The 26,585-nt window shown below is 42.4% G+C and overlaps 1 protein-coding gene, 1 long non-coding RNA gene and 1 pseudogene across 2 annotated transcripts in view; 1 reads left to right on the top strand and 2 right to left on the bottom strand.

The window, feature by feature from the left end:
- LOC144304109 (uncharacterized) overlaps positions 1 to 12,018 on the top strand; it is a 56,684-nt gene extending 44,666 nt beyond the window's left edge. Inside the window, exon 3 of the long non-coding RNA XR_013371082.1 lies at positions 11,831 to 12,018. This is a non-coding gene — a long non-coding RNA (uncharacterized LOC144304109). The remainder of the gene's footprint in view (positions 1 to 11,830) is intronic.
- The window catches only part of SHROOM3 (shroom family member 3), a 325,226-nt gene that overhangs the window by 217,847 nt on the left and 80,794 nt on the right, over positions 1 to 26,585 (bottom strand). The window lies entirely within an intron of this gene.
- On the bottom strand, positions 19,176 to 20,034 carry LOC144304105 (small ribosomal subunit protein eS1 pseudogene; annotated as a pseudogene).

The following is a 26,585-nucleotide window of genomic DNA, read 5'->3' as shown; positions in this document are numbered from 1 at the left end:
CCCATTCATCAGGTGATGGACTTTTGGGTGGTTTCTACTTCGGGGTTATTATGAATAATGCAGCCATAAACACTTGGGTACATCTTTTTATGTGATGTATGCTCTCATTTATCTGGGGTCTCTACCTAGGCATGGGATTGTCAGGTCATTTGGTAATTCTATATTCAACATTTTGAGTAACTACCGGATTGGTTTGCAGTCAATGCACCATTTTGTAACCCCACCAGCTCTGAATGAGTGTTCCAATTTCTCTACATCCTCCCCATTTATGAACTCTTTTATTACATTCATCCTAGTAGGTATGAAGACAATGATATCTCATTGTGATTTTGATTTGCATTCCCCCCTCTTCTCTTTTCAGATCATTTGTTCTAATATTCTGACTTCAACCATTTCTTGATCCCATGGGGACCTGCCATTCATTGGTCCTATAGCTCTTTCACTGCTTCTTAACTCATTTCTTTCTTTTTTTTTTTAAGATTATTTATTTATTTATTTATTTATTGAGACACAGAGAGAGAAACAGGCAGGGGGAGAAGCAGGCTCCATGCAGGGAACCCGACGTGGGACTAGATCCCGGATCTCCAGGATCACACCCCAGGCTGCAGGCGGCACTAAACCGCTGCGCCACCAGGGCTGCCCTTCTTACTCATTTCTCGTGCTTACTTCCTTACCCATTTTAATGTCCATCAGCTATCATTATAGTCAGTTATTTGCATAAATCCTCAGCTCTCTTGTCCTTCTCTCTTTTCCTCACAGTCAACGGCAAAATCCTAATCTTGGTTAAATTGAGCTATCTTTTCTACACTTTTATCTGCACAGATGAAAGTGGCTCCTCTCGGTTTAAATCCATGACCTTCAACCTCAAGTCAGCCCTTAATGCTACTTGGCAATTCTAAATGCATTCACTTGGCAATCCCAAATCCATCCATTCTTCAATTCCCCTGGGCAATCATGGCTTTGTCACTCTCCTGAAACCTTCCACCCTTCACCACCATCCTCACACTGACTTTGCTTCCCATTTCACCAAGAAAATACATGTGATCTGAAGACAATTCCTCCAAATTGTACCACCACATAGATCTTTCTATCTACATATACTTTGTCATCCTTTCTGTTACCAGTGGACCAGCCACAGCAATGTTTTCATTTGTGTACAAGATCCCATCCTTTGTCATCTACTTAAATATAGTATTCTAGTGATTGCCCCCCCTCCCCCGGCAGGCATTATCACATTTTCCCATTCTATTGGATTATTCTCATCCATGGAAAATCATTCTATTATTCTCCCATCTTAAAATAAAATAATAAACTCCCAATCCTACATCCTTACCCAGCCATATCCCCTTTTCTCTGTATATAGCCTATATCTAATCTGAACTCCAGACTCACAGATTCAATTGCTTGCTGATGGATGTTTATTTGGCACCTCAAATTTTACAAGGCTAAAATTAAACTCCTGGTGTTCTTCCTGAACCTTTTTTTTTTTAATGGCAAATAGCACCACTATCTTCCAATTTCTTGCATCAAAAACCTTAAAGAAGTCTCTCTCACCTTACACATTTAATCTGTCAGCAAAGCCTAAATTGCTACCTTCAAAATATGTTCACAATCTGACTATTTCTCACCACCTACACTACTACTGATCTGCTCTGACCTGCCATCATCTCTCACCTGGATATTTAGTAGTATCTGAACTAGTGTGCTGCTTCTACCCATATGTTCCTTCTACTCACTCCACATCCCTACCCCATAAAGTGTATTCCTTCTTTCTTTCTTTCCTTTTAAAGATTTTATTTATTTACTCATGAGAAATGCAGAGAGAGAGAGAGAGAGGCAGAGACACAGGCAGAGGGAGAAGCAGGCTCCTTGCAGGGAGCCCAACGTGGGACTTGATCCTGGGACTCCGGGATGACGCCTTGGGCCGAAGGCAGGCACTAAACCACTGAGCCACCCGGGCTGCCTTCCTTCTTTCTTTTTTTATTTTTTTCCAAATTTATTGAGATATTGTTGACATATAACCCATGTAAGTTTAAGGGACGCAATGTGATGGTTTCATACATGTCCCATAATTATTTTCAGCACTGTAGCCAGAGTGATCCTTTTAAAACATAGTCAAACATGTCATTCTTCAGCTTACAACCATCTAATGGCTTTCCAACCCACTTAGGGTAAAAGCTCAAGTCCTCCTAATGGCCTTCAGGATCCTTTACAATCACACAATCTGCCCCTCTACGTTTCCTTGACCTTTTCTCTTGCTACTCTCCCTTGGGGTTACTCTACTTCAACCACCCTGGCTTCCTCAAGATTCCTTGAACTATCCAAGTACACATTTACTGCATGGTCTTTACACTGAAGGATATTTTTGTTTGGAGCATTTTCTTCCAGGTAGCCACATGACTATCCTCCTTCAGGTCTCCTACACTATTCATAAGTCTAGAAAATTAGAAACTAGAAAATTTCTGTCCCAAATTAGAAAATTACTGAGGTGGATTTGGAGTTGGGAGGAGTTTGGAATAAAAGAGAGAAGAGAAAAGAAAAAGAATATTTAAACTTTGACGTTCTCCTTAGGCCAGGGTCTAGTTGCTTTACTATTTGGTTGAATCCTCACAATCTATGAAATGAGGATGACTATATATCCACTTTACAGATGAAATAACAGAGGCACAGAGGGATAGGTCACAATCCCTAATAAATGTCTAGCAAATGTTGAGCTAGGTGACCAGTCAAGAAAGTCTAACCTCAGAACCTATCCTTGGTCACTACCTCACAGATTTCCAGCTTCCTATTTAGTTGAGAGCAAGCTGGGATGCCTCTTACAAAATTTAAATATTTACAAAAGTAAAGAAATCTATATGGCTTATTTCTTAAGTTCTTCACCTTGACTCTACCCTAAAATGAAACCTGTGTGTGCTCAACTGAGGGGTAGATTCCAGAGATTCCTAGCAATCTTTCAACTAATCATCTGGGATCATTTTTTATAAAAAAAAAAAAAAAATGATGAAAATCCCATCAAGTGGCCCACTACACACGAATGCTTGTCAGCAAATTTACTACTTCCAGTTGCTACTAAGGGAGGCATAAACACAGAAGGTCCTGCCAGTGCAGGAAATGAAAGTAAAGTAATTTGTTAATGGCTTTACTCAACAGTGTCATTTCCCAAAATTCCATACTGGGTGGCCCAAATGTTTAGAAATCCATGCTCTATAGACCTTCTTTTAAGAGGAGTTGTAACCCTGGTTCTTGCGCAGATGTCTGAGAAAGCTTGGGGGTGTCTGGCTCCCCCTGTTATTATGCTGCTGTGGCCCACCCCCACATCCATTATCTTTCAATTATCAGCTCAGCATTTCTTCCTCCCCTCTGACCTATTCTTCTCTCCTGACCTCTGACTTATGTATTTGCTTTTCCCTATCTGGAATCCTTGCCCAAACTGACTTCAATCACTCAAAACTCTGTGCTGCAAGCAGGGAGATGGATATGGAGGAGCCGTAACAACCAAGTGACTCAAATGGAATTGTTTGTAGCATGCCTCCCCACCAACCTCTCTCTGCTTATTTTATGGTTATGGGTTATTCATTAAATGACCATGAACCACCAGTGAGAGGCTGGTTTCTAGTGTAGATTGGTTTTCTATAAACATTAAATCAGCCCAATAAAATAGCTAATGTAAAATGTCTTACCAAATCTGATTTCTACTTCTTACAGTTGAAGTTTGGGAATAAAATGGGGGTCAGAATATTATGGAACGGTCCCCTCCATTTTACTAATTGCCATCAGTTTCACTCTAATTTCTGTTGGAAGTGTTTTCCAGGTGCTAATTAATCTAAAGTTAATCAACCTAATACAAATAACAATTCCAAGAGATCAGCTAGTGTTGTACCCATTTTACAAAGGGGGAATGTGAAGTACCTTGTCCCAGAGCCCAATATTAAACATGAGCAGGGAACTGGAATTCAAACTCAGTGTAACTCCAAAGTCCATTAGGCAACACACGTGATGGCCAGCAATATCCAATGGGAATATTAGTTTTTTTCTTCATGTGCTGGCTTATTAAAAAAAAAAAAAAAAGAAAACCAATATATTGAGCACCTACCATGTGCTAGGCTTGAAAGATATAAAAACATTTGGTTTTTACTCCTTTATAATCTAACTGAAAATGAAAGGGATATAAAAAACAAAGAGAGCTGACAATGCAAGTAGCATTTCCAAGTGTCAGACATGAATTAGAAAGAGGAAATGCTGTGTGTGCTCTGTTCAGACCAGAATAACTAAGGAGGCCAGGCAGGACCAGGATGATCTTTTAGAGGGAACTGCTATTGACCTGGAACTGATTAGCTCTTAGACCATTTGCTATGGGGGCCCTTGAATCATATAAAACTTGAGCTAAAGAGTAAATCTTTTCTATGGTCCCCAAGGAAGAAATTGAAACAAGGACAATGAAGCATGCCTTATTAAGGGCCAATTTCTCCTTTTAGAAAAAAAAAAAAAAATGCTAATGGGTCATGATCAGTGAGTACATGGTATAGACTTCAAAACAACCATCTTAAGATTTAAACATGATTTGCTGTTTAACTGAATTTCAAATTTAATGTCCAATATTTTTATTTGCTACATCTGGCAACTCTCCTCACTTCATCCCATTCACAACTCCCTTCCTTGAATATGTTTTGCTGACTTTGAAAAGAAGAGCCTTTAGGAAGGGGAAGGAGACAGGTCAACTTTGCAGACCAGGAGCTTGATTTGTTTACTGTAGTTAGAGGTGAGTTCAGGGGCAAAACCTCACATGAACTAAACACGTAGAAGACAGACACCCGGACCCAAGCCAACCAGCCTTACGGTGTTCCAAACCACCAGGTTTTTGGCCAATGCCTGGAATGCTCTTCTTCCACTGTCCATCATTTGCTTGGTAAACTCATTCACTCATTTATTTACTTAGTCAATTCATTCGTTGAGTCAGTTAGAGTCTGTTGAGCACCTACCATATGCCATAGGAGCTGAACAGCTATACTTCCTTCTCTGTTCCAGCAACAATAATCATGATAATAGCTAATATTTTTTTAGGGCTTCCAGGAGCTAGGCACTATATCAAATGTTTTATATCTAGTAAGTCATGTAATCTTTACATAACACTATGATGTAGTTACTATTATTACTCACATTTAACCAGTAAGAACACTGAGATATAATAAGGCTAAAAAACCAGACTAACAACAACAACAAAAAAACCCCACTTGTTTTCAGCCAGACAGATAATAAATGTTGGAGGCAGGATTTGAATCTAGCAGTTTCCAGAGCCTGTATAGTGTCTAAATACTATATTAAAAGAACTCCTTCGGGAATCCCGAATCCCAAGTTGAGTGCTTGCCTTTGGCCCAGGGCATGATCCTGGAGACCTGGGATCAAGTCCCACGTCAGGCTCCCTGGATGGAGCCTGCTTCTCCCTCTGCCTCTGCCTCTGTCTCTGTCTCTCTCTCTGTCTCTCATGAATAAATAAATAAAATCTTTAAAATAAAATAAAATAACTCCTTCCTAAAGCCCTTTCCTTCTGATTCTCCCCTACCCCAAGTTAGTTATTTCTATCTCCAGGCGCTGTGCCATTGTGAACTTAGTAAACTTCATTCATAACTTTGTTTCACTGCATCATAGATTCTTTGCTTACATGTCCATCTCGTCAATCAGACCATAAGCTTCTCCAGGGCAAAGATAACACCTTATTGATTTTTTTATCTTCAGTGCCTAGCACAGTTAATATCCTAAAATAAGTGGTCAATACCTGTTTGCTGTATTAATTTCCTGCTAGCTGTGGTACGAGAGTCAGTCAGGGTTGATCCAGGAAAACAGAAATACTCTAAGGATTTAGAACTCAGGGAACATTAACAGGGGAATTCGTTATATAGATAGCGAATGAGCTCCCAAGCCACTGTGGGAAACCACATGCAACCCCATTCCCACCCCAAAGATGGCATAGATCTGCCTCCTGGAGCCATGGCAGGCAGGATCTAGTGCCCTAGAAAAGACAAAACCACCATCACATTGTCTGAGATCAAGAGACAGGAGAAAGAGCCTGGCTCTGCCTCCCACCCTCCTTTCCTCCAATCATTCATCTCCCATTGGTCAAATCCTGCCAGGAGCCAATTGACTAGGGAGATTGAGAAGTGTAGCCTGCAGGAGTTGGCCCCCTTGGGGAGGAGCTGGACTGGCTTTCAGGGAGAGAAGACTCAGGACAAGGGGCAGAGCACTCATCAGAAATTGCAGTTCTCTTGTGAGCTTCATGAGAAGCTGCAGGGTAATGGAGCTGACCACCCCTGCAGTGCTGGATAACTGTGACAGATGCCTGCCCTTTGGTGTCCCAACATTTGTCTAGGCTCCACGCAGATACCACTTTTCTACTAACCTAGTATGTGTCTGCGAAGTCTAAGTTCACTTGGAGTGGGCTACATCTTTATGTTTCAGCTGACAGTGACAATAACTACTTACTGAGCTTCTGCTTTGCATCAGACACTGTGCTATATCTTGGGAGTATAGAGTTCAAAAAGAGAGGTGACATATGTATGTCAAGGCATTCTAGGTGATGGGGAAACCGACAACTAAAGAGCTGATATATCTGCCATATGGCAAGTGACATGACTGTGGTAGCACATACGTCTGAACTTGAGGGCTCCAATGAGGGTCATGCCCACCTCCCATAGGTTGGGAATGCAGGGATAAGCTGGTTTTATGAGTTTAATCTGTGAAATGAATGCAAATGAGTCAGAGTGGAGATAAGCAAAGACAAATGAAAGACATGTAATAACCCCCTAAGGCTCCACCCAGCTCTGAAATCCTGGGCATCAGTGCTCTACACACACACCAGAATGCCCCCTTAGAGTGTACCTATTATATACGTCATCCTGGGCTAGGTCTTCCCATGGAAAATCTCCTTTACTGGAGATTTCTGGGATCTCTGAATGTCACTCCATGAATGCTTGAAATTTATAAATACAAATTTTACAAATGAAGACGATGTGAGATTTCCTTTCCCCTGCTCAGCGTCATAGAGCTAAATAGTTGCACAGCAGCGTCAGAAGCCCAGCCTCCAGATTCTCATTTCTGCTCTGAGACACTAACAACCCCAGATATAGGAGTGTGTTCTATCATTGCAAAAATAAAACTTGACTAAAATAAGCCTTCCTTAATTTCCTCTTAGTTGACAGCTTCCCACATTGAATGCTAACTCCTTTTTTTAAAAAAAATTAAGTACGTGTAATATTTGGTTATTACTGTTCACATTCAAACAGCTGTCTGGGTCATTAAGAGAGGGTGGTGGTTTTATATGCTTATTTTGTTTTTTAAATACAAAACTTTTGCAAGGTATGTTGCTTTTAGACATTCTGCACCAGTTGTGAACTCATTTTCAGCCTTTCTATGACAGTGTTCTCTAACATGAGACGGAGACTCTTCATCTGTCTTTAGCCCCTGATCACCTATCTGTGGAGCTAGTGGAGCAGCTGGCTCCTTGAAGACAAAGGGAAACAGCCTGGAAATGGGCTTTAGAGTGATGAGAACAATGGGTTTTGACTCCATTGGGTTGCTCTGGGAAATTGCTAAACCTCCTATAGGTTTTTAAGTGTTCATTTCATTTGTTTTTTTTTAAGATTTTTATTTATTTATTCATGAGAAATACACAGAGAGAGAAGCAGAGACACAGGCAGAAGGAGAAGCAGGCTTCATGCAGGGAGCCTGATGTGGGACTCGATCCGGGTCTCCAGGATTATGCCCTGGGCCGAAGGCAGGCGCTAAACCGCTGAGCCACCCAGGGATCCCCTAAGTGTTCATTTCGATTTGAGTATGCTTCTGCCTTGTATAGTCTTACTACTACTCTGACCCTAAAAAATGTCCCTACAGACAGAACATGAAGTCAACTATTATGAGCTTTCCATAAGTAAAATGAAACAAAACAATAGCTCATTAAGACCTGCTCTTTACGAAAAGATAAATTCCTGCTTGATTCTTCCTGTGTATTGGAAATGAATTTGCAGCTGGCTCTAAAATTTGAGGATTTTATTTATTTATTTATTTATTTATTTATTTATTTATTTATTTATTTTGAGAGGCAGATTTCATTTATTTATTTATGAGAGACACAGAGAGAGGGGCAGAGACGTAGGCAGAAGGAGGAGTAGGCTCCATGCAGGGAGCCTCATGTAGGACTCGATCCCAGGACCACAAGACCACGCCCTGAGCCAAAGACAGATTCTCAACCACTGAACCATCCCAGGTGTCTTGAGGACATTCTTTTATTCCCAGTGGAACAAGATGCTGAAGTGTTTATATTTCCCGGCTACTTATTATAAAAGAAGGAAGACTTCAGGACCAAATGGACATAACAAGCTGGGGTTGGTTCCAATGGCCATCATCATTGATGTTCCTGGCAAGGAGTTGTTTATTTGATGGCTTTCAGGATTCTCTTTGTGTAATGGAGTGGGAGGTAATTATCTGTTAGACATCTTCCAAATGCTAGCTGAACTGGCTGGCTGGCCAAGGACTATGTGCAAGGGGCATGCTGTCATTTTGTAATCCCTTACCAATCATCCTACTGAATGCTTTTTGGAGTGGGGGAGGAGGAACCTGCATTTCATCTTTACACAAAGACCAGGGGAAAATATAACTATGATTGATGGATGCACAAGTTCAGATGATGGTGATATTTCCAATCTTTTTACTATCACAGCACTTCCAGGCTGAGAGGATAAATCTCTTGACACATGTGTATCCCTTTCACAGTGCGCTGGAGGGAAGGAAGGCTCAAATTTGGACAGGGTTAAAGTATCCTGTGGGGGTTAAGAAAGTGGCTGAGCTGCGATTTAAACCCAAGGCTGTGACTACAAAACCTGTGCTCTTACTGATTTATACTGCAGTGTACCATCAAATTATTTGTGTGGTGGTGTAAAATTCTCACAAACATCTCCAAGGGATGAATTATATGTCTGTAATTGAAGGCTGGATATAGCTGACCCACTTATGATGCTGGTGTTTGGACACAGGCCAAACCCTCATTTGACTGGGTTATCCTATTAGATTGTATTTCCAATGATCAGTGCTTTTAGAGCCACCATTTAACAAATGTTTCCATGGCTCAGCGGTTTAGCACCACCTTCAGCCCAGGGTGTGATCCTGGAGACCCGGGATGGAGTCCCACATAGGGCTCCCTGCATGGAGCCTGCCTCCCCCTCTGCCTGTGTCTCTTCCTCTCTCTGTCTCTCATGAATAAATTTAAAGAAAAAAATGTTTTCATGGAAATCCTGTCATCTCATCAGCTACCTTGTAAGAAAGATTCTACTCTACGTACACTCTGAGTGGGAGGGTGTTGGAAGTCCAAATTGCAAAAGCCAAGCAAATAGCATAGCTATTACTGTAGTAGGAAGATTGGGAGTCACTGTTTCAGGCTAATTTAACATGCCTGATGGCAATCTGGGAAAGTAAGTACATTTCTTGGCAATTTTTCCTTTTTATACATTTAGTCCACTGGGATGCTACGTAGGAGGATATTCCTCCAAGGAACAGCTACTCAGTATCCAGCCTCCTATGTGTGACCACCTCTGTCCACAGGACAAGGATGCAAAGAGAGAGCAGGGCTCTCATCTAAGTGTCATTTGTTCATCTGGTCCTCTCTGCTCCATGATCAGTTTATTGGAAGCCTGTATGGGTGTGAGTTAAAGATCCCATGTGGTGTGTTCCTTTCCCTGGGTTTTCTTCCTCAAAGTCATGTTTTTCATAGTATAAGTGTTTATTGCTTATTTACCTAGAATGTTCAATTCAACATCCACCTAGAAAAGAGGAAGGGTACCTGAAGGTAGTAAATATAACAGAACTATATGCAAGTTTTCACCCTAAGGTACCCTTTTCTCCATTTCAGTGATATTTATTCTTGGTTAAACATTGAAGGAAGCAAGAGGTGTATATCTATTACCAAGACCCTGGAGAAGGAAAAGTCAAGCCATGGCTGGGAGCTGGCCATCTCAGCAGCTGATTTAAGCTTGCTCCAGGGACCTAGAAACTGAAGGTGCCTCTTCATGAAGCAGATCCCCCACAAAAGATGAGAAATGAACTTGAAATTGCAACACCACCCACCAAAAGTTTTCAATCAGACTTTACATGATGTTTATCCAACACTGTGTTAATCTGTGCCTTACTGAAACAGCAGACAGTTGTCATTTATTCCTAAATGCCTGCACATTTGCCTTGTAAGCAATGACTTTTTCAGACAAGACTATTTTCTTCACTGTTAAAAATGAGAATCTCTGAGGCACCTGGGTGGCTCAGTCGGTTAAGCATCTGCCTTTGGCTTACCTCATGATCTCAGGGTCCTAGGATCAAACCCACAGGGAGTCCGCTTCTCCTTCTCCCTCTGCCTGCCACTCCCCCTGCTTGTGCTCCCTCTCTCTGCGAAATAAATAAATAAAACCTTAAAAGGAGAGAATCTCTGAGGAAAAGGTAGCTATCGGATCTCTATATAACACCACTCACCCTCAGAGAATTAGACCAGGAGCCCCAGGAAAGGGGGAAATTGTGCTAAGTGTGTTTATAGGAACAAAATCAATAAATAAACCTTGAGTATACTATACCATTTGTTTTATAAGAAAGTTCTACTGTATTGCTAAAGCTGAGAAAATACTTCCAAATCCCATGACTGTAGTCAACATCCAGACCTAGAGCAAAACTACTAAGCAGAAGGATTTATGTCATAACAAAGATTTTCAAAAGAATGAAAATTATGTAAACCTCCCCCTCCCTCCCTCCAAGCTAGACAGAGAGGTAATTAAAAGAGAAAGAAAGAAAGAAAGAAAGAAAGAAAGAAAGAAAGAAGGAAGGAAGGAAGGAAGGAAGGAAGGAAGGAAGGAAGGAAGGAAGGAAGGAAGAAAGAAAGAAAGAAAGAAAGAAAGAAAGAAAGAAAGAAAGAAAGAAAGAAAGAAAGAAAGAAAAAATAAAATCTCTGCTGCACTGGAAGAAAAGCAAGAAAGAGGCTAAGTCATTGGTCAGAGTGGCTGATAGAAAATCCAAACGCTGGAGGTCGGGGTGATAGAAACCCTAAGAAAAGGGTTTGAGGATCTAGGAGCAGGAGACTTGTGCCTCCACTCCCTACCAAGAATCCTGCCAGGAAATATTCTCACAGAGAGCCTAAGCCAACACAAGGGGCTAGAGCAGGACAAGTTGAGCTGAGAGACCATCTAAGATCAACTTACCACCACATGTCTATGCTTCCCATAGCATCAGAGCAACATAGAAGAGCAGCCAATGCTTTCCCATGGCTTCCCCCATGAGACTGGGCAAGAGTGGCTGAGAGCAAGCCAGTGGACTGGGAATGCCTTTATCTCTGTGTATGTAACTGGAAGCCCAAGGGCAGGGTATACTGAGGTCATCATGGCGATGGCAGTGAGGACAGATGCCAACAGCCACAAGGAAGACCTCACAGTTAGTTGCCCACTCCTTAAATGTCCAGATCATACATAAGAATGCCAGGAACAGAGACCATCTTACCCGGAAGTTAAGAAAATTTTAAAAAGAGTGAGAGAAGGAGAAGAATCTTGAACTAAAAATTTACTCATGAAGACGTGGATTTCCTGAGATTAGAGTCACACCCTGCCACAGGTCTTGTCTAATGTTTCGGAGATCTGGGAGAGAATCTGCTGGTCTTGATTGACTGGCAAGGCAGCACCCCCAGTAGTGTCCACGTCAGAAACAAGCCCCCACTGTCTCCTAGATGGAGGAGCTTGGCAGGCATCTTCCCCCTACCCATCAGGGAGATGGTACTTGCCACTGTGTGTTCTAAACCTTCTTTTTGTTCTTCTAGGACTATTATGAAGTTCTGGGAAAGGAAAAGCTCCCAAAACAGATCATCATGGTAAAGTCAAATTCTCCAGCAGAAGAGCTGAAAAGAAGATTGAGGATATGTAGGGGGGATAGGGGCCTGTGTGTCCTGGTGTCTTGAAGTCACTGGAGGAACAGCCATTAACTGCTAACCAGTGCTTTTCAAAAAAGGGGGGGCGGGGAAGACTGGGTTTTAAATCAGAAGTAATTGAATTTACTTTGAATTAGAAAGATTTAGTTTTCTATTACCAAGAAGAAACTAGGGCTCATGAATTAATTTAATTCAATTATAGAGAAATAAAATTACTTCTTAGCTCACTTGACATTTCCAATAGCAAAACATTTACTCCCTTGACACATTTCCGTGTAAATTCTCAAATTTCAGAATGAGAGTCTTGAGGCCTTCTTAAAGGAGTTTCACTCATCAGTCCAGGCAATTAGAATGAGCTTTTTAAGGAGACGTAGCGGTGGAGGCTGGGGCGGGGCATTGGGGTTGATGCCCAGGATCCACTGCCCCCTTCCTTCACCGTGAAGCAAACCTGGTGACTGCACCTCCTTTCCTGTCAGGTGAGCCACCATGCAGCCGCCTGACCTGCCCAGGAAAGCCCAGCCTCAGCCAATCAGCACAACATTTCCCTAAGGGGCTTAGTCGGGGGCGCTCAGCTGACACCCAGGATAGGCCTCCTCCCTCTGGAGATGACACCAAAACACAGAACCAGCCTCATTTTGAAATGGACACCACAGAAGGTAAAGAAAAGATGTGTGGCAGGGTGCCAGATCAAATCTACCCTAGAACCACTGCTTCCAGAGTTAGCAGGGCTGAGGCGCTCAGTCGTTTACGGTCGACCCTGGTTTGAGTTGGGCTTTGTGTTATGCACAACCAAAAAGCCCTGACATGTCACAGCTGGATAAAGGAACTCTCTCGGCCTCTAAATCTCAATATCTGAGTAGGTAGGGTAGGGCCTCACAGTCATTACCTCATAGTTTTTTTTTAAAGATTGTATTTATTTATTCATGAGAGACAGAAACAGAGAGAGAGAGAGGCAGAGACACAGGCAGAGGGAGAAGCAGACTCCATGCAGGGAGCCCGACGTGGGACTCGATCCCGGGTCTCCAGGATCACGACCTGGGCTGAAGGCGGCGCTAAACCGCTGCGCCACCCAGGCTGCCCCATTACCTCATACTTTAATGCCGTTTTTTTTCTACAAGAGTATTCAAGGAGAAAAACTGACAAAGAAGTAAAACTGAATGCTATAAGTGAAAAACCCAGAGCATCCTTTTTCCCTCATATTTCATATTTATCTTCCCACCAACCTATAGCATCACGCCCCTGATGGCCCATGTACAATGGATCTACCTTTCTTTCACTTCCTCCCTCTTCTTTCCTGCTTTATAGGCAGGAGGAGAGACAAGGAGGAGGAGAGGAGAAGGAGAAAGAGACAGAAGGACAGAAGGCAGGCAGTTGGCAGGCAGTTGGGCATCAGTGAGAGCTCCCTGCTTCTGGTTAAGTGGAAGAAACATTCCTCCTCAGCTCTTATATAAAACTACGGATGTGTGCTTTCATTGTTCAGGGATATTGGGTGACTCCAAGAGAACAATCCATTCCGTAAATTCCACTGACCACTCATGACCAGGTGATGCAAGCAGTGGGACACGATGCATGTTGATAGTTGGCTCTGTCATGACCTTCAAGCCTGGCAGCTACAGGATCATTATATTTCACTCACTCAGTTTCTCTCTCACAAACCACTCCAAGGCTCGTAGGGTGACCTCCCAGACCAGAGTTTAGAACAGGCCACTAGACAGGACACTTATCAAAGTGCAAACATTGACTTTACAATGTGGCAGTTAAAAATAACCTGCCAGAAACTCCAAGTGCGTCAGGGGAGGCCATTGTCCTGCACGGCATACCATGTACCTAAGACTTCCTCTTGGAGGCCTTCTCACCCTCATTCTTTACTTGCCTTCTTGTGGCTGCGAATGGACGATATTCAAAGGGGGCCACTGTTTTAGGATGTTAAGATTTTTAAGTTTCTGCTTTTTTTGATCTACTCTTTGCCTTTTGGAATAACACACAAATCCCCAATTGGCTGTTGCATAGAATAGCAGTGCATAGGAGCCCACTGTTATTGATTGATTCATTCATTCATGTATGCATTCATTCATTCATTCATTCATTCATCTGGCATCCAGAACACGTGGATCCAGGAAGAGAGGTACAATTCCCAAGGCTCAGTTTCAGCTCACAAAGCCATGATGAGGTCAGGTGGGAATCTGAAACTACAGCTTAGACTACATTGGAGATAGCATGTGGGTAAGGTTCAGGGCATAGCCAGGGAAGAACAGAGGATAGAGCAAAATATTTTCAAATGTCATGTGGGTGAGGAAATGCCCCTGCTAAATAATAATAATTGGATACTTGCCTCCATGCTGAAGCAAGGATGTATTGAGAGTCAACACCCTGCTAGTCAAGGCTAAATTAGATTAGGTTCTGTGCTTAGAAGAGTGAGATTGAAGAACCTTGAAAAACTCTACTGAAAGAATTCTCAGAATTCTATATCAAACAACACAATTGGGAACTGAGCAAAAGTCATGAAGAGACATTCAAACCAAGAGAATATATGATGACACGTGAAAAGGTGTTTGACCGGGCTCACCAAATTAAGACCACATTGAGATACCATTAGATAACTGTTAGAATAACTAAAATAAAAAATAACAATAATGCCAAATGTTGGCAAAGGAACAGAGAAATTTAATCTCTCACACATTGATGATGGGAATGTTATATGCCACAGCCACTCTGGAAAATATTTTGGTAGCTTCTTTAAAAACTAAACATAGGGATCCCTGGGTGGTGCAGCGGTTTGGCACCTGCCTTTGGCCCAGGGCACGATCCTGGAGACCCGGGATCGAATCCCACGTCGGGCTCCCGGTGCATGGAGCCTGCTTCTCCCTCTGCCTGTCTCTGCCTCTCTCTCTCTCTCTCTGTGACTATAATAAATAAAAAAATAAAAAATAAAAAAATAAAAAATAAATATATTGTGTTGGCTATTCTGGGTCTTTAAAAAAATAATAAATAAAAATAGAAACTAAACATATAGCAGAATTGCACAGCAGAAGCAGGCCCATAAAAACTAAACATACTTACCTATGACCCAGCATCTGCACTCCAGGGCATTTACCCCAGAGAAATGAAAACTTATATTCCACATAAGTACACAACTGATCACAGCAGCTTTATTTGTAATAGCCCATAACTGGAAACAATAGAAATATTCCCCAGTATGTGAGTGGTTAAACAACCTGTGGTATATCCACACCATGGAATATTACTCAGCAATAAAAATGAACAGCACTTATATAACATTACCAAAGTGACAAAATTAGAAATGGAAAACAGATTAGTGGTTGCCAGAAGTTAGGGACTTTGTAGGAATAACATGAGGGGGATTTCTGTGGAGAATGGACTAGTCCTGTGTCTTGATTACACTGGTGATTATATGAATTTATAAATGTGATAAAATGGCATGGAACTATACACACGCATTGTACCAATGTCAAGTCCCTGGACTTGATATTATACTACAATTATGTAAGATGCAATCATTCAGGGCAATTGGGTAAAGGATTCACCAGAACTCTTTTGTACTATTTTTTGCAACTTCCTATGCATTTATAATCATTTTTAAAACTTTTTTTGACCCTGCCAAGAGTTTCTGGACCTAAGCCAGATGCTATGAATTCGGCGGTCTGGCCTATCCACATCCATTTACCGATGGTCTTCCGTTCACTGTACCCATATTTCCTTGGTGGGACCCCCCTTTTAGCCACTTTCTGCCCAGACAGTTCCAGCGAAAACATGACCTGGGCCTCAGCGTTCAGCATACCATGTTCCCCTAAGCCAGTCTAGACTGGATTTTGCTGGAGCTGGGATAGAAGCTGTTGCTCCTTTGCACTAGACTCAGACCCGGAAGGATGGAGGTTGGGGAACCGCATGAGGCACTGCCAATGGCACTGCTGCCAGGGAAACATTAGGCGAGAAATAGAGAAATTCCTTTCAGAGGAAATGATGTGAGCCTTGCGGCCAGTCATGCCTACCTCTGAAGTGTTGTTTGTGAGCCAACACCTCTCGTAAATTCCGAGCAGGCGGCCCTCCGCGGGTTACCCTAACACCTGGCTACTTAACAGGTCCTGAACTCCAGGGAGAGACAGCATTCCGCCCTCGCACGAACAAAAACACAGACAGCTCTCGGGGTTGCCCACAACCCATCTCCCTGGACCAGTGGTACCAATGGAAGCCTGTCCTCTGGGAATCCTGGCCACGAACCTAGTGAAGCAACCCTCAGAGCGGTTCACGCTGACACCTAATACCCCCATGTGGGGACCTGCAGGAAGAAGTCACGTTTCACCCAGCAAGGAAGAACACTGATCCCCTGAGCAGATAATATGGAGGCCCCTGTCTCTCCTTCCAACTCTACGTGTCGTTCTGATTTTTCATTTTCTCCTTTTATTTTGCTTACCATTTTGCTTCCAAATCCCTTCATGTGTAACCTTGGTTTTGTCTCCTTTCTCTTGCCTGCCCCACTCAGGATATCCATGGGTCTGACCCAGCCAAGTGTCTGTCCTCCGCTCCCCCATCCGTCACGAGGCCCCAACGATGTCTGAGGCCCACACCTTCCATCTCCTCTAGCACCCCCGCCTCCCCACCTCAGTGAAAATGGGGTTCTTTCCACCTGTGCTCCAGGTCCCAGCTCCTCAGGACTCTCTTGGTTAACGATCTCTGCTCTCTGGGATCTTCAGCCTGACCTCTGTGCTGGCTCCTTCTCCTCACCCTACACACTCACCCCAATCTCTCTCCTCCAGTGATAACAAACACTGGCCCTCACGCTCTGCCTCCTGCTAACGATTGCCCTATCTCTCTGTGCTTTTCTGCCACGTTTCTGGGAAGAACATTCTGCTTCGATTGGCTCTGTGCTTCCTTACCCTTTATTTATTTTTTTTAATTTTTTTTAAGATTTTATTTATTTATTCATGAGAGACAGAGAGAGAGAAAGAGAGCCTCACCCTTTATTAAATGCCCAGTCCTTGGCCATCTGGCCTCTGCCTTACTGAAACTGCTCTCTGAGGCCTCCCACTTTCCATGCAAAATGGAAAGGACTGGTGTGAGTCTTGGTGCTTGCAGCTCTACTGCCTGAAGCTGCCGCCTCCTCTCTCCTCAGAAACCCCTCTCTTGGACTTGCCTGAGGCCAGGCTCCTGGCTTTCTTCCCATCTCTCTTCCACTTCTTGGTCTCCTCTGCTGGGCCTTCTTGGTTTTTTTTTTTTTTTTTGGTTTTTTTTTTTGTTTGTTTTTTAAAGATTTCTTTATTTATGATAAACAGAGAGAGAGAGGCAGAGACACAGGAGCAGGGAGAAGCAGGCCCCATGCCGGGAGCCGGACGTGGGACTCGATCCAGGGACTTCAGGATCGTGCCCTGGGCCAAAGGCAGGCACTAAACTGCTGAGCCACCCAGGGATCCCATGGGCCTTCTTGTTTTGCCGGGCTTCTTAGAGTTTCACACCTGGCCTTCTATTTATTACATTTTTTAAAAAGATTTTATTTATTTATTCATGAGAGACACAAACACACAGAGGCAGAGACACAGGCAGAGGGAGAAGCAGGCTCCATGCACCGGGAGCCCGACGTGGGATTCAATCCCGGGTCTCCAGGATCGCGCCCCAGGGCCAAAGGCAGGCGCCAAACCGCTGCACCACCCAGGGATCCCCTTATTACATTTTTTTAAAAGATTTTATTTATTTATTCATGAGAGACACAAACACACAGAGGCAGAGACACAGGCAGGGGGAGCCCAACGTGGGACTCAACCCCAGGACTCCAGGATCATGCCCTGAGCCAAAGGCAGATGCTCAACCACTGAGCCACCCAGGTGCCCCTTGTCATTACATTCTTATCATCTCCACACCGTAACTGGGACATCTCAGAATCTGTGACTTCACTTAACATGATATGCGTTTAAGTTGTCAAGTCCATTTCCTGGGCTCCATATCACCTCACGTGAGGCCCTCATCTGGGCCTTCAAGTTCCACATGTTCAAGTTGAGCATAGCCTCTATCTACCTGACCACTGTCTGCCTGCAGCCCTTCCTTTCTTCCTCCTGCACTCCCTGCAGGGAAGGGTGGCACCAACCACTCAGGCCCCCAAGCTCCCCTTCCTCCCTTCATGTGGTCAGCAGCCAAACCCTCTGGGTTTTAGCTCCTCCTCAGCTCTCACACATCCTTCCCCCCTCTGATATCCTTTTTTTTTTTTTTTAATCTCCTTGTCCCTTGACCTGGCTTGTCTCCAGGCTTCTCTACACTCCTAGCCCCCAAACAAAAACGTGTTCAGGTTCTACATGCTTAGAACCCTGCCTTGGCTGCTCCTTGTCTTCCTGATGAAAGGCTTCTCTCGATGCAGCACCCTCCATGACATGCTTCCTGCGTTTCCTCCTGACGATTCCCCAAGTGTGCCCTCAACCCTGCAGCCGACTCCTATGCCATCCTTCAAAAGGTTCAGTTGGGTATCACTTCTCATGGAAACCCTTCTAATGTGCCCAAGCCGAGTTAACACCACTGTCTCCGTTCCTGTCACATGTGTACTGAGATTGTCATGATACATGTCCCTATACTATGTCCTCCATAACATCAAGATAGCCTTCTGGACAAGGACAGTGTCTTTTTTTTTTTTTTTTTTGTATAGCATTTTTTTCCCCATGTTTTATTTTATTTTGAGATACATCAAACCTTTAGAATGTTGGAAAAGAATGGTACAATAAACATGCCTAGGGACATCTGGGTAATTCAGTGGTTGAGCATCTGCCTTTGGCTCAGATCCTGATCCCAGAGTCCTGGGATCGAGTCCTACATGAGGCTCCCACGGGGAGCCTGCTTCTCCCTCTGCCTATATGTCTCTGCTTCTCTCCGTGTGTCTCATGTGAATAAATAAAAATATTTAAAGGAAAAAAAAGAAAAGCACCCCCCAACCAAATTACTTCCTCTGTATTAGTGGTTCTCAAAATGTGATCCCCATGATAGCAACATTAGTCTCACCCGGAAACTTTGCAAAAATACAGATTTCTTTTTTTTTTTTTTTTTTAAGTTTCCTTTTATTAACCATCTAGAACACTTCCATCCAGATCACTACAGCTTAAAATAGATCACTACCCTTTTGCAGCTATTTAGTAGCCAAGAGCAATGGATAAGATCCATACAATAGTTCTGAAAAGTTCACACGGTCAGTTCAAAACATCTGCTTCACCGAGCCTGATTATTTAAAAAGAATGATAAGAAATTAAACATCACAAATATGTTTTTATTGGTCACCATTAAATGTCTGAATTTTAAACAGATTCTTGGACTGGTGGTTCATATCCATCAGCTCGTTCAACTTTAGCACCGGTCTCATCCCCCGTAGCTTTTCCAGAACTACTACCTTCACCATGAAGCTCCATGAGTTTTCCCAATTCAAACTTGGGCTTCTTCAGCATTTTTACTTTTCTAACAAAAACATCATGGAGTGGATAAATAGACTGACAAGCTTTTTCTATATCTTTTCCGATGCTGTCTGGAATCAATTTATTGACCACTTCTTTCAAGTCATTTGTTTGCACCTCTCGGGTCATGATTTCCATCATCTTTTTCCGGATTTGGCGGACCTGTTGGTGCTGAGCGTAAGAGGTCTTCCGAATCTGATTATTGCGTTTTTTAGTAAAACCAACACAAAATAGACAAAGCAAATAACCATCGGTAGTCTTTACATCAACATGAGCTTCAATCATGGTCTGCCATTTTTTGACCATGGAGCACATTTTGTCACGGGTAAGATCCATGCCATGAAAATTAGGCAGGCAGTTTTTGCCCTGCACATCCTCAGTGATTAGCTTGAATTTCCTAAATGCAACTTCATCATTCTGCAGATCAGCAAGGCTAACTTCAAAAACCCGACCCTTGAGACCATCAGACGCAATTTTGGTTCCTTGAGTTCTTGTGACTAGTGTTTTTCCAATATTTCTTATATTGAACATAGCTGGCGCTTTCACATCATACCAATCTTTCTTAGAAAATGGATCAACCACTTTCTTCTTGGCTCCCTTTTTGCCGCCTTTCGTAAGGCGCTTGTTTTTGCCGACCGCCATGGCGCTGCTGCGCAAAAATACAGATTTCTGAGCCCTCCCCAGTCTCTGAGACGGAGCCCAACAATCTAGTTTAACAAGCACCCCCCAGGTGATATCAATACACCTACAGTTTGCGAATCTCTGTACTTTAACAAGTAGGGATAGATGGATAAGAAAATTTTCACTGGATTCTCCTAAACTCTGACTCAGGGTAGCACCAAGAATCTACTTCAACTGCAACTACTTACATCTTGGAAACTATAACAGTAAACCTATGGGCAAAATCAGGAAACAACTGAAACAACTACAGTCTGTGAAACAGGTTTATCCTCCTAAGTATAATTATTCATGAGGGATATTGAAAACTTAAATACTGGAAAAAAAAAAAAAAAGAAAAGAAAACTTAAATACTGGGATCAAGACCTGCATCAGGCTCCTGCTTTCCCTCTGCCTATGTCTCTGCTTCTCTGTGTCTCTCATGAATAAATAAATAAAATATTTAAAAATAAATAAATAAAATAAACACCTTTTACCCAAAGTCACCATCTGTTTACATTTTGTCACATTGTGCACTCTTCTGTCCTTTCTTCTTCCTCTAAAAAATCTTTATGTGCTGTACTGGATTGAATAGTGTCCCCCCCAGGTTTCTGCCTACCAGTACCTATGAATATGACTTTATTTGGAAATAGGGTCTTTACAGATATAATCAAAATAAGATGCAGTCATAATGGGATTAGGATCCAATGATCCTAAGGAAGGGGGAAATTTGAACAAATACACAGTAGGGAATATCACATGAAGAAAGAAGCGAAGATCAGAGTGATGCCTGGAAGAGGCAAGGAATGATCCTCCCCTACAGGCTTCAGAGGGCGCATGACCCTGCCACTACCTTGATTTCAGACATCTGGTCTCCCAGGCAATGAGAAAGTGAATTTCTGTTGTTTTAAGCTTCCCACTTTGTGGTAATTTCTTATGGCAGCCTTAAAAAACTAATAAAATTTTCTTATATAGAGAGAAACACAGCAATATGCAGTTGACCCTCAAACAATGTGGGGGTTAGAAGCACTAACACCGTGTGTAACTGAAAATCCGCTTATAACTTTGGACTCCCAAAACTTTACTAAAAGCTGGAAATTTTACCAATAACATAAACAGTCTATTAATACATGTTTTGTATATTATATGTATTATGTACCGTATTCTTAAAATAAGCTAGAGAAAAAATATTAAGAAAATCATAAGGAAGAGGGGATCCCTGGGTGGTTCAGTGGTTTAGCACCTGCCTTTGGCCCAGGGCGCGATCATGGAGTCCCAGGATCGAGTCCCACACGTCAGGCTCCCAACATGGAGCCTGCTTCTCCCTCCTTCTGTGTCTCTGCCTCTTTCTCTATCTCTATGTCTATCATAAATAAATAAATAAATAAATAAATAAATAAACCTTTAAAAAAAAGAAAATCATAAGGAAGAGAAGATACATTTATAGTACTGTACTATATTTATCAAAAAAATTATATAAATGGACCTGTACAGCTCAAACCTATGTTGTTCAAGGTTTAACTATAGATATTAATATACCTATTAATATAAAATATACCTACTAATATAAAATATAAAATCAATGTGTAATATAAACTATAATAGATATTAATATATTATGTATAATATATATTTTTTTAATTTTTTAATTTATTTATGATAGTCACACAGAGAGAGAGAGAGAGGCAGAGACACAGGCAGAGGGAGAAGCAGGCTCCATGCACCAGGAGCCCGACGTGGGATTCAATCCCGGGTCTCCAGGATCGCGCCCTGGGCCAAAGGCTGCGCCACCCAGGGATCCCTAATATATATTAATTATACATCTATTAGTATAGATTAATATAGATATAAAATTTTTATCATTTGAAAATTTTAGAGATCATGACATTTATATCTCAACACTTTAGTATGTACCTCCTAAGAATAAAGGCATTCTTATATAATTACAATATCATCATACTCCAAAAAATATAACCTTAATACTATACTATACTATACTAGATTATATATATAATATATATTTGAATTTCCTAATGATCATAACAATAACTTATAGCTTTAAAAAAAATTCAGAATTCAATCAAGACTCAGCTACTGTATTTATCATGTTTCTATAACCTCCTTATACTGTAATAGTTCCTTGTCTTTTTTTCTTATTTTTTCTTTTCTTAATATTGACTTTTTTCCTTTTTTTAAAAAATTTTTTTTTAATTTTTTTTTTATGATAGTCACACAGAGAGAGAGAGAGAGAGGCAGAGACACGGGCTGAGGGAGAAGCAGGCTCCATGCCGGGAGCCTGATGTGGGACTCGATCCCGGGACTCGAGGATCAAGCCCTGTGCCAAAGGCAGGCGCTCAACCGCTGAGCCACCCAGGGATCCCCTTCTTCATGTTTAGATTCAAGTTAAACCAATTTGGCAAAGAAACTACTGTGTCTTACTTAGCATATCACATGAGGAAGCACATTATGAAATTGATTTTGTTTATTTTGTTTTGTTTTAATTTTTTATTTGGGTAAAGCCGACACAATGCTACTTTCATTTCAGGTGCTCAACACAGTGATTGGACAAGTTTAATGTTATGCATGCTTACCACAAGTGCAGTTACCATCTATCTTTGACAGCTGATTTGGTTACCCATACTCATTAGTGGCCATGGTAAGTTTGATCACATGGTTAGTAGAGGATTGTCTTATTGTATTCCCAGTATTTATCAATAGGCCTGTGAGCCAGTAATTGTTCATGGAATGAATCAATAAATGACACTTCTGAAGTCCAGTAGTCTACACTGAAACTAAAAACTTTGAAAACTTAGCAACACGGGCAACTTTGTATCAATCATGCACATCACCTCCTATTCATCCTGGATATCAGTGGGCTGCAGTGCTTTGTCATCCCCGCTTCAACCATGTTAATGTTCTGCACTACAACGTGAAATCTGCTGTGGAAGCAGGGTGGTTTGGGCTTATAGAAAATTCAACTGTGATCTTAGGAGTTTTGGAACATAGCTGTCAGGATGACCATCTAAAACACTCAAAAATAAAACAAACTATGTCTTACTGACTTGGGTGTCATTATTTTTTTTTCAAGATATTTTATTTAGGCCCCAGCAATTTAAGCCAGTTTCCAGAGTTAGCTAACATGTTTGTAACAGCAAATTATAAATGTTAAATTCTAAAAATTAACACAGCAGCCTTCAGGTTACCTAAAACCCCAGGGCTTATTGCCTATCATCGATTTCTGTCCACCATATTTAATCATTGGTCAATATTTTTACAAAGATATTCAATAGTTTTACAAAGACAATCAACTTCAATCAAAGGGAATGTTAGAGATTAGATCATGAATGATTTAAATAAAAGGCTTTTATTATAGAACCAAATACTAGTGAAGCCATATGATTTGATTAACTCTTCTAACTTTAACAGCAGCTACAGAAAGCTACCTCAGATCCAAAGATGGAAATGATGGACTTTGCTATAACAGAAGTTGTTGATTCTCACACACAGTGAGAATTCTCTTCTATGTATGTGCTCCCTAGTTTTAGCCACCAAAATATTGAGGGAAGCTGTAGTGATTATTCTAATTGGCTTAGTCTGAGCTAACTTCACACATTGCACAAGCACAGGCATAACCACATTGGTGGTTAAAAAAAAAAGTTGATGAGCTCCCGTTGGCTTCAGTGTTTATGAAGTACAGCATGCTGCTGATGAAAACTTGGGTGGCATTAACAGAAATTTAGTACGTAGAAAAATGCACTCCTTAGTGTCTGTAGCACTGTATTTACTTCTGGACATCATTCTGACAGAGATGGGGCAATCTGGATCACATCAGAGGAGTCTTATCGAGCCAAACCACCTAAGTTCAAAGTTAGGCTCTGTGACTTACTACCTGTAGAACTCTGGGCACCTTACTTAACTTCTCTATGTCTCAGTTTCCTCATCTGTAAAACAGGGATAGTACTTACCTTATAGGGTTGTTAAGGGATTTATATGAATTAATATATATGAATTGCTCAGAATGACACGGTGGCACATAATATGTAACCAGTAAATTGCTTATTATTGTTAGTATCATCATCATCACCACCATTATCATCAGGAAAAACTGGTGAAAATAAAGCAGGGAAAATAAAAAGGAGACTTGGAGGTACATGACTGGTCTCTTCAAAGCCTTGAAATGTTGCCAACAGGAAGAGGGATTAGGTGATTTCCAATTGATCTGGGAGCACATTGAATATCAAAGGGTATGAATTACAGGAATTCAGAATAGAGCTCACTGTATAGGAAACATCAGTTTAACAGTCAATGTTATCTGAAGATCAAAGAGGCTTGCTCTGAATGAGATATGTCCCAAGTTACTGGGTTATTCAATCCCACCCTGGATGATCCTTTGGGATTTAATAATTAGCTGGAAGACTGAATTAGATGATTCAAAAGAAACTAGCCTGGTGAGTCTCTAATCAAATGCACCCATTAAAGCATCAAGCAGAATGTTAAAGAATGATTAACATATAAGAAGCTCTACACACACACACACACACACACACACACACACACACGCAAAGAAGCTCTACACAAATCAAAACCCCATATTGCAATACTGCCACACCTCACACCTCCCCAATCTACTCATGAGTCATCCCAATTTCTATCGGATACTCACATAAACAGGAAAGAGATGCAGTAAAGAGATATCACCTGAATAATACACTCAGGGACGCCTGAGTGACTCAGTTGGTTAAGCCGTGGACTCTTGGTTTCAGGTCAGTCATGATCTCAGGGTCCTGAGATCCAGCCTCGAGTTAGCCTAGACTCAGCAGAGTCTCCTCCGCCCTCTCCCTCTGCTCCCCCACCAACTCTCTCTCTGTCTAAAATACATAAACCTTTAAAAATAAAATACATTCAGATGCACATGCAAAAACATAAGAAGCACCTTATCTTATAGGACTTTAATTTCTACAATCAGTGTAAATGGTAAGAATCACATGTGGTCAAAGTTGCCCTGAAAAGTCTAGAAAGGCACCTGCCTTTCAGCAACTGCCTCTTTGTGAGCAGAGCACACTTTCCCCCGTACTGGGAATGATCTCTGCTTCTCTGCTTCAGCACTAAATGAAGGAGTTGGCTTGAATTGAGGTGCCAAGTATGCTTAGACAGTACCCTCAGTCGGGGGGGGGGGGGACCTGTTCCGCGGGGAAATGAGAATAAATGAGACCATGAGATTGATGTCACCCACTGTTCTCACTTCAGCTCACATACTCCGTACAGAACGTTAAGCTAAATTGATTTTCCTATTCTTGTCTCTTTCTTTTCTTTTTCCTAATTATCCAAGTGCACAGAGTTAAAGTCACTAAAGTTAAATGCACTCCCTGCACATTGAGGTGCAAAACCAGGGCTTCGCGATCTTTCAGTCCCTGGTTTCCGGGACTACTCCTGGCCCCCGTGATGCGCTTGATGGTTTACCGGTGCCCTCCTTTCTCCTGGGAAAGGCCCTCCCCTTCCCTGGGGGAACTGCCCCTTGCAGGCGGCTGCCGAGACTCCGAGGGACCCCCCAGGAGACCCAAGCGGAGCCAATCAGGAGCCTCCCCGGGATTCCCAGTCTGGGGGGGGGAGTCCCCAGCCGCGTCGGAGAGGAAGGAAGGTTCCTGGCTCGGTTCCGGTCCCGGTTCCAGTCCTCTCGAGGGTCCACCTGGCCCTGCCCTTCCCGAGGGGATCCATTAAATAGCTTCTTTTTGCTTGATCAGGTCTACCTCACTTCCAATAAGAGGAATTTTACTACAGCCCTCAAGGGTTTGATTCCCCGGCCTGTACCGATCTCCACACTCTCGGGGGAGCCCAGAGACCGCGCGGAAATAAGCTTCCAGGTCTGGGGCCAACCCTGTTACGGTTGCAGGTTCGGGACTACGTTCACTTTCCAGCGCTAACAAGAGCAAGGAGCCGCTCGGAGCCTTTGAAATCATTCAGATTATGTAACACGCACAAGAAAAAAGAAAAGGGAAAAAAGGGAAGAAGGGAAGGGAAGGGAAGGGAAGGGAAGGGAGGGGAGGGGAGGGGAGGGGAAGGGAGGGGAAGGGAGGGGAAGGGAGGGGAAGGGAGGGGAAGGGAAGGGAAGGGAAGGGAAGGGAAGGGAAGGGAAGGGAAGGAGGGAAGGAAGGAAGGAAGGGACAAATGAAAGGAAACCCTGTGCCTTCATGAGAATTTCCTCCACCTTTGTCTCCCCGAAAGTTACCTGAGCAAGGCTCTCACTTAAGCACAACAAACTTTCACTGTGCCTGGTACGTGCCAGACGGGCAGACGGGTTGGAGGAGCCTGCGCAAAGGAATACACAGGGTCCCTGCCCTCAAGGGGATCAGCACCTAAAAGATTCCGGAGACTGGAGCCTCCTCAAAATACCTCTAACAGGTTCACTGATTCTTTCTTCCCTATTTATCAGAAGTTGAGATAATTTGGTCTTTGATGTGTTAGTAAGAGTAGCTCTCTGCACCGGGAACACGAACACGCACACGCATCCAAATAACAATCTTGCCATTCCTGAGAATTGAGTAGATATTTCC

The sequence above is a fragment of the Canis aureus genome, chromosome 33 (assembly GCF_053574225.1).
Source record: "Canis aureus isolate CA01 chromosome 33, VMU_Caureus_v.1.0, whole genome shotgun sequence".
In the NCBI taxonomy this organism is placed as follows: domain Eukaryota; kingdom Metazoa; phylum Chordata; class Mammalia; order Carnivora; family Canidae; genus Canis; species Canis aureus.
Note: the sequence above shows the minus strand (reverse complement) of the source record. Positions and strands in the feature narration are given on the sequence as shown.